At 39.0% G+C, this 9131-nt stretch overlaps 1 long non-coding RNA gene across 1 annotated transcript in view; it reads right to left on the bottom strand.

Moving 5' to 3' along the window:
* Positions 1–2835: 2835 nt before the first annotated feature.
* LOC140689268 (uncharacterized) overlaps positions 2836–9131 on the bottom strand; it is a 188894-nt gene continuing 182598 nt past the window's right edge. The window contains exon 3 of the long non-coding RNA XR_012064152.1: positions 2836–3026. This is a non-coding gene — a long non-coding RNA (uncharacterized lncRNA). The remainder of the gene's footprint in view (positions 3027–9131) is intronic.

Here is a 9131-nt window from a genome sequence, read left to right as displayed (position 1 = left end):
AGCAAGATTAGCCTTTTCCTTTTTCACTTCCCCCTCTCTCATTACAGTATTTTCACTTTAGGGTTGATCTTTCTTATTCTTATAATTAAAAAGTCTGGCTTTACAATGAGAGGCATATAAGTTACATCATGATATTTTAAAATGCATGGTGTATTGCAATTAAAAAGCAGTTAAATATGTGTCTTGCTTTTCCCTTTTTAGAGTTTCCAAACTAGTTATTACTGTTTTAATTTTGCCAACTACTCAGAAGAATTCCCAGGGAAGACCTAGTTCTGTATGCTTCCTTTTCAATATGTACGCAGCCTGGGATTAGCAAGATTTAAATTTGTATTTAACTGTGTTTCGTTAAGTCTAGAATGTTGACGGTATTCAATTCTGAAGGCATGGCAAAGGACAGGATCAGAGGATTTCAGATTTTTACAATTTCACATAAGAGTAAAATTTCAAAAGGGTATTTTTGGAACATTTCCTAACTTAATTTTGACAAGCAGGGGGATTTAAAAATAACACATCTTATTAAACAAATTCTACCAAAGCGATAGATACCCTGCCATCACTTCACAGGAGACAGTACATTTTAACATGAGGAAGCAGAAAAGACAAGAAGAGAGGAGGAAGGGAAGAAGAAAGGAAAGAGCAAGGATGAGAGAGAAGAAGGAAAAGATGGTCACTTTAACTGAATAAATATAATTTCATGAAAAACCACCATTCTTTGTTCAATCCATCTGTTTCACCATTAATGGTATGGACTAGAGCTTGGGAAACCTCTCTGAGATCTCTGCCAATGACCTAATTTCATCTGTGTTTTTGTTTTTGAGAAGAGAACTTGACCCGAAAACATGTAGAAGATACTTATTAGTTATCAGCCTACTGAGATTCTTTCCTCGGCTTTGCCACTACTTCCAGTGTGACATGAATAAGTCACTCAACTTCCAGAGACTTCCTTCCACACGGCAGCCAGAATCAGTGTCCCCCTCGCCCTTCAGGAATGTTATAAGCATTCATTGAATCCAACAAGTATTTATCAGTCACCTAAAAAACTGACAACGCGTATGTTAAAATACTTTGAAATCTATTCATGTTGATCACGTGTGGGGAAGTTGTAGCCAAGTATGAGGGGAGTTTGGGCTGAATTCTAACACTATTCTAAGCAGAAGGAAACACTTACATAAAGCCCACAGGACATCATAGAGAAGGACACCTTTGGGAAACCACAAGAGCATGGCTGGAGTGTGCGGCTGGGGTCTGAGACGAAGCTGGAGAGTAAATGATGGGGAGCATGAAAGGTTTATAGAACAAGCACCTTATCTTGTGGGGAATGAGGAAGCAGGGGATATGTGAGGAAATCCAGAAGGATCAGGGCAGGAGGGCAGGGATCATGACGTCTCATGGATGCCACATCTTTAACGCACAACAACAAGCTCCCTACTCTTCACGGACGACTTCCAAGTTCCAGGCACTATTATAAGCGGTCCATGTAGACTACTTCATTGACTCCTCCCAACAGCCCTTCCAGGACGCACTAATTTTATATCCTTTTATGAGTGAAGACACTGAGCTTTGAGAGTTTAAGTACCTTGTTTCTGGTCACTTAGCTAGCAAGGGGGAATGGGATTCCAACTTCGACATCAGATGTCAGAGGCCAAGTTCCTCACCACTGATCCACCCTGCCTCTGTGAGCCACAGAAAGAGCTCCGCAGGCAGCATGGAGTGAATGATCACCCTTCAGCCTTCCTGCCATTGACCAGAACCATTACGACCTTTGAGAGCCGATCTTTGCACTTCCCCAGGCAAGTTGACACCTAAACCACTCTCAAGAGGTCACAGCTGTACTTGAAAAAACACAAACCCACCTTCCCAGTAACACAGACTCAGATTTTTTATCCTCCCCTGATACTTAATTTTAAAATTCTTTGCTGCAACTTATCCTTTTCTTGGCAGAAATGAAGAACAGCTGGGCACCTCCTCTTTAAAACAATGCTGGGAAGCTTGAGGACCATTTAATTTCCCTTCAATCATGCTGCAAATATCAATTCCATTAGCCTTTTCATAAACCAACTTTCGGCCAAGGAAAGTAAAAAACAACTCTTTGAAAAAATCTATTATTAATGCATCGAATGTCCGGTAATGGAAACCAGCCTAATTGATTTCTCAGAACAAAAGGATGTCCCCTTCCATCCTCTTAAAAAGAAACTGGAACTTGCATTCTCTGCAGGTGCTATGCTAGACACTTTCCCATAGGATGTCTACTTACTCCTCAGAACCTTTTGGGTATGCTGTATCCTCACTTCACATAATTTACTTCTCTTAGGCAAGATATAGAAGCTTGACTTGCTCTCTTATTTAACTTTGCTGAAAGCTTTCAGTATTTTTCCATCTCCATGTTCAGACTATATGAGAAAATGTCCACATAAACCATGAGAGAGATTCACAGTTGGCTATTTGTACCCACAGGTTCCGCATCCACGGATTCAACAAACCAAGATTGATCCAGTAAGCTCCAAAAGAGCAAAACTTGAATTTGCTGTACACCCAGAACAACTTACATAGCATTTACATGATATTCAGTGTTATAAGTACCCTAGAGATGATTTAAAGTATATAGGAGGATGTGCTAGGTTATATGCAAACACTCTGCCATTTTATACAAGGGGCTTGAGCATCCTTGGATTTTGGTCTCCCCGAGGGGCCCAGGAACCAATCTCCATGGATGCTGAGGGATGACTGTGTATGTACTATGAAAAGGGGGCATTCAGTTACAGCCCCACACGTTCACTGTGCTGTTTAGACAGACCTCATCGGCACACTTGCATGAAACACGGTACTCACCAATGGTGTAGAACCTCTTCAGTTCACTCCTTCGAGTAGGATGCTTCTGGGAATTTGCTGTGTTGTTCTGTTCTTCTTCAATGATGGGCGTCTTGGGTGCAGGGGGTTTACTGGCTTGTGGCATTTGCTTTCCTGCACCAGCCAAAGGGTTGAACCCTGGAGCAGTAATATCCACAGACTGGGACTTTTTCTTCAACCTACAGATGAAAAAGACCACATGCTGTAATTACTCACTCCAGAGAGAGACACATTGTTTTCATGTTTCTCTCCATCATAATTGTTTTTTCAACAACTGAGTTATATTTGGCCCTGAAATAGGACAAGGTTTATTCAGAAATTATAGACTTTCCCTACAGTATTTTAAATTCTTCAAATACTTTTGAAACTAATGGGGAACAAAATTTTCTTCTGTTTTATCTTTTTGAAAGGTTTCACTAAAATACACTAAAATATAAAGTGATAAACGACTTTCATTTTTCAAATAGCAAACTAAAATGTGGTGTCAGACACATTTTAAGATAATGCATTTGGCAATTGCTTTTAGTTCTGAAAAGAGTATTTTGTAATTCTACAGTAAAATGTTAGCCAGAAATAAATAATTGCAACCCAAACAATAATAATGAAATGCTTATCTGTGTAAGTAGAGGCTGCCAGTGCTTTTCAGTTTAATCAGTAACAGCATCTCAGCTGGAAAAATTATAGTTTATACTGTTTCTCCAGATACTCTCAATGGCAATAAATGTATTGCTTACTCCTACATTTTAGAGAGCTGACATCAGGCCTAACATGGAAAGCAAAAGGTTATCCATAAAACATTTTCCCCACTCATGCATGAGAACATGTCTCTTTGTGTAAAAATAATCAGTAAGTGATAGGAGTTAAATTAATACAACTTCTAGCTACACAGCTTGATATTTGTCACATAACTGAACCCTAAGCCCTGCTTACTTTTGGCCCTTGGTACTTCTGGAGGCCAACATTAAGTGTCATTTTTCAAGTCTTAGTTCCCTATGGAAAACAAATTGGCAGTTTTCTTTATCAGTTACTACACAGTTGTAATCCTACCTACACAGTTGGAATTTCCTAAAAGTCTTCACACAACTTCACACCTCCAGGCTTTATTTTAGCCTCTAGTTTCTGCCCCCCGTCAGACCCTGCTCATGCTTCTAGGCTCAGTTTAGATGGGGCCTCCTCTGGGAAGCTTTCTATGACGCGGCCCTTGGTAGCCTCCCACCATTCTGCATAGAGGGTTATTCATCATTAAATCTCAATAAGCTTCTATTAAATTGAATTTACCAGAGCAAAAGCTTTGTTAAAGTAATCAAATATATCAATCAGTAAAAGAGCCTTTAATGAAAGTAGTGTTTACTAAATTTTAGTCATTTAATTATCACCTACATGATATCTGCCATATTCACATACCATTTATATTATCTACTTACTATTCATGAAAATTGACTCACTTTATCCAAATTGCCAATGAATATATTAACAAGTGCTCAACAGTACTAGTCTTGTGAAATGCAAATTAAGATCACACTGCACTCAGGGGGAGGGTATACCTCAGTGGTATAGTATGCGCTTAGCATGCATAAGGTCCTGGGGTCAATCCCCAGTGCCTCCATTAAAAAATAATAATAATAATAAATAAATAAATAGACCTAGTTACCCCCCCCAAAAGAGACAAAAAAAATTTTTTTAATAAAAATTAAATTAAAAAAAAAAGATCACATTTCACTAAGAGCCACCAGAATGGCTAAAATGTCAAAGACATGATATAAAGTGTGGTGATGAGAAGCAATGGGAATTCTGGGACACTGTTGATGGGACCACTTTGGGCAAATGCCTGGAATTATCTGCTTAGCTGAAAGCGTGCATCTTTTGACTCAGTATTTATCCTGCACATATACAGACATGTTCACTAAAAAATCCAGTCAAGAATATTCACAGAAGCACTATTTGTAATACGCAAATATTGAAAACAACCCAAATGTCTCACCAACAGTAGAAATGGGTAAATGAGTTGTGATACTACTTATAAAATGGAGTTTTTATACGGCAATGGAAGTGAACAAACTACAATACTTGCAACAACATGAATGGTTTTCATAAAAATAATGTTTAACAAAAGAAGACACATACAAAAAAGAACACAGTGCATGATTCCATTCATATAAAGTTCAGATAGAAGCAACACTATCTATGATATTAGAAGTGTGGGTAGGATGACTGTTGGGGAGTTATTACATCAATAGAGACAGAAAGGGCTTTTGGGGATTCTGGTACTGTTTTGCTTCTTGATCTGGGTTCTGGGTACCAGTATGTATTTACTTTATGAAAATCTAATGATCTATTGTTTTTGCATTATTCCTGAGTATATGGTATATTCCAATAAAAAGTTTCCATCCAAAATGGACTGAATTTTTAACTTATTCACTTACAGTGAAGATTATATATAGTTACTGAATGGCTACTTGCCACAGAAAGGTGACAGTAAAAAGAAACAGAATGAAGTTCTTGGCCCCCAGCAGCCTCCCAAAGGTGGCCCTTGAGCGTCAATCCAAGAAGGGATGCTTTCCTCACTGGAGATGGCTGTTTCCCACCCCCAATTCCCTGCTTTTCATGAACTGAAAGGACTATTCATCCATTCCTCAGATGGCGCCTCTGCACCAGGTACTATTCTGGGCACCAGGGATACACAGCGAACAAAAGAGGCAAAACACCTGCCATTGTGGAATCCTCATTCTTATGGACAAAAACAAGTCATAAGCAAATGAACCAACCAATATTTAACAAATCAGGTGGCAAAAAGTGCCAGGGGTTAAAATGGAGCAGAAGAAAAGGGCTAGAGAGTAGAGGTGTACCCACGTACTCCTTTATATAAGGAGAGCCAAGGTAGGGCTCTCAGACCATCGGACTTTTGAGAAGAGGCCTGAAAGCAGGAACTGTGAGCCCTTTTGGAGAGTAGCATTCCAGCAAGTGAGGAACTTGTTTTTTTGTGTTAGAGGAACAAAGTGGCTGGAGTAGAGAAAGGAAGGAAGACTGAAGCAGGAAATGAGGTCAACAAAATGGTGCTTGGGGGTTGGGGAAAGAGGACAGGTTACATACAGCTTCAAGGTCATTAAACAATGACCATTAAAGGCCAATGGAGGGTTTTAGCAAATGAGGCATGGCATGATGACTGTATTTTAAAAGAATCATTCTGGTTGAAATCAGGTTGAAGGCTGTCTCTCCAAGTTAAGCAAATGATATGCAATGTCCTTCAAGGAGTAGCCACCAAAATCAACTAGCATACCACCTACTTAAGGAAACATGGATTGACTTAGCACGGGGTTATCTACTTCTTATTAATGCCTTGGTCTTCCCATAATGTCATCCTTGTCCTAGTTTGGAGTTTGTAGACTGGAGCTAAAAGTTATAGTAGTACTAAACTCAGCTAAAGAAGGTATTAAGATTAATAAGTTAAGAAACAAGTTGGAGGTGGTTGAGGCAACAAAGTTAATTTGTTCCAATGTGGCTTTCCAGAAAAGGACGCTTAGGCACAGAAAGACTCAGACTACACTAAAAATATTATATTGAACCCTACAAATGCTAAGAAATCACCGATATTTGATCATTTTCAACTATAAAAATGTTAATTTTCTATAGCTTATCTTATAAACTTTATTTCAAAATTAAATTTGAGTTTCAATATCAAGCTTTTCTTCTTCTTCTTTTTTTTTTTTTTGTGGGGGGATGTGCAGAGGAATAGGGACTGAAAAGAAAGGTGCTACATTTTACTGAAAGAAATCTAACTGCTCTCCAGGTCTCAGCAAAGATTATTTTCCAAGTGCAAATATGAAAAATTTTATCTCAAATTCACATAGATTATTTTATCACCAGGAAATGTTTATGTTTTCTGTTGGCCTGGTGTAGAATGGATCAGAGTTAATAGACTTAAGCCTCACACTGGAGGACGTCAGCAATGGCGACTTCTGCTTGATAAAGTGCTGGATACTATAATTAATGAAGTTCTCCATCACTGTAAACATCTAAGGGTCCCCCAACTCCTTTCACAGCCTCCTTGGAATGAGCAAAGGACGTAGCTCTGGGCTCTCTGGGCTCTAAAGGCCAAAGGTAAGCAGTCAATAGCCCTACTCAGTTTTCCCTCTTCTCTTTGTCCTTCCCCACCAGACACTCTCCCCAGTCAGGACTTGAAGGGTATCATGTTTCCATTGTTACTGCTGGAGTCCGGAACACTGCTAGTAGGTTTGTGGGCTTGCTTAAGAAAAGACTTCATGTTGCATATTCTTCGGAAGCAGAACCGTATGGGTAAATGAATTACTCCCCTAAAGAGTCTGAAAGTGACTACTGTGGTTGACAATGAAACCTGTTAAATGCTACTTCAATTTCCACGCTTCATGAAAGGGAAGTATTTCTAAATTTTTAACAATGTTCTTAATTAAATGTGCTAAACAAATGTAAATATAGCATAATAGACTCTGCAGGTGTACATGAGAAAAAATATCCACTGATGATAAATGAAACAGTGCAAATGGAGACAAAAAATTATCTCTTAATAGGCACTGAAAGGATCTGGGTTTAATGTGCTTTGCATCTCCAAAGAAGTGTCAATGTCTTAGATGGAGAAAAGGAAATAAATCAAAGGAGCCATCCCTCTTGGCCTGGCTCCAACAGGCAGACCATCTGATGTTTCATCATCTTTGCCTTTTCTCGCCCCTCTATTCTTGAACAACAAAGAACTATTCCTACTGCTCCTCACAGGTATTGAAATACTGCCTTTCAGCATAGCAACAACGTTGGACACTTGTCTAAGACTCAGTCTCCTCATCTATAAAGTAAGGATACAACATACCCAAAAGGTTCTGAGGAGTAAGTAAACATCCTATGGGAAAATGTCTAGCATAGCACCTGCAAAGAATGCAAGTTCCAGTCTCTTTATAAGAGGATGGAAGGGGACATCATTTTGTTCTTCAAATTCTATGGATGCTGAGGAAACTGCATCCGTTTCTTAGGATCGTTCCCTGCTGCACTACTTGAGCTAAACATTGAGCTTACAGGAGGTTGCACTGCATTTCACAAAATGCAGTGGGGGTTTAACTTATTCTGGAGCACGGGTTTTGTTGAAGGTGTGGAAGATGACAAGAGGACAAGCTAAATGGGAGTCCTCTGTGTGGTGTGCAGTATGGTATTTGTCCCATGAGAGTCCTCAGATCTTTCAGAAAACAACTGAATCCACTGGAAACTTCGCTTGAATGTATATATATTTTTAATCTGTGTAGAGTTGACCTAAACTAGAAACCTCCACAGAGGTGACAGACCAGGGAATCAGGAGGAAGCAAGGACGAGAATTGGAAAAGAAGTGTGAGGAGGGCTTTTGACTTTCCCACTCTGTGAAAATAGGGTTCATGCCGATTTCAACCAGTTCTCCAAGGAGCAGAAGCAGCCCTGTAGGCAGATGATGAAATGTGAAGTCACAGTGACTAGAGGAAAAAAGGAATGGCAGAAAACTTCCAATACCAACCAACGTAAATTGAATTATTCTCATAGTAATCAGCTAGATTTTATTCTTGCATAACTTATTTCAACTTTACTGGGAACATAAGAAAATAGTCCACTCATTTTCAAAATAATTGAGTGGAATACACACACCTTTTGGCTCAAAGGACTTAATAGACATCCTGGAGCCCGGAACATGTGCCAATAGTAAGTGAATGTGGCTTTAAGTCGCTCAGCACACAGGACTTCTCCCCAGGATGCAGATCAGTCCTCTATTTCAATAGCTTTCACCATGGAGAAGCTTCTCTAAACGTTCTCTTCACATTTAGCCCTTTATTACTACAATTTATTATTTGTCATTCTCTTTTGGTCTTACTTCCCCATTTCCTCTCACTATGTGGGGTTTTCACCTTCTCACTATCTCCACCCTTCAATCATCTTCCCTTCAAGTCATAACCAAGTATTGCATTTCATCTTTCTTTGTCATGCTTTGCATCTTTTAATAGTTTTGTTAACTTGTCTGAATACTTCATGACAGAACTCTACATTAATACTTTATGTATTTAAGTCGTATCAGGGTTGATACAACTTAAGTACATAAGAAAAACATATTTTCACTTAACTTGAGTTCTTAACTGGAATTACTTCTTCCATCAAGTGGAATTTAAATTGTACCTTCACTATAACTAACTGGATATATTCCTGAGCTCTCTAGCCATCTGGGAAAGAAAAAAGAATCTTCTATTACCAACTTACCAAGTAGCATTAGCATGCCCATGGCAATAGAAGCAACAGTTGGGAAG

The sequence above is a fragment of the Vicugna pacos genome, chromosome 25 (assembly GCF_048564905.1).
Source record: "Vicugna pacos chromosome 25, VicPac4, whole genome shotgun sequence".
NCBI lineage: Eukaryota > Metazoa > Chordata > Mammalia > Artiodactyla > Camelidae > Vicugna > Vicugna pacos.
This window is presented reverse-complemented; position numbering and strand designations above follow the sequence as displayed.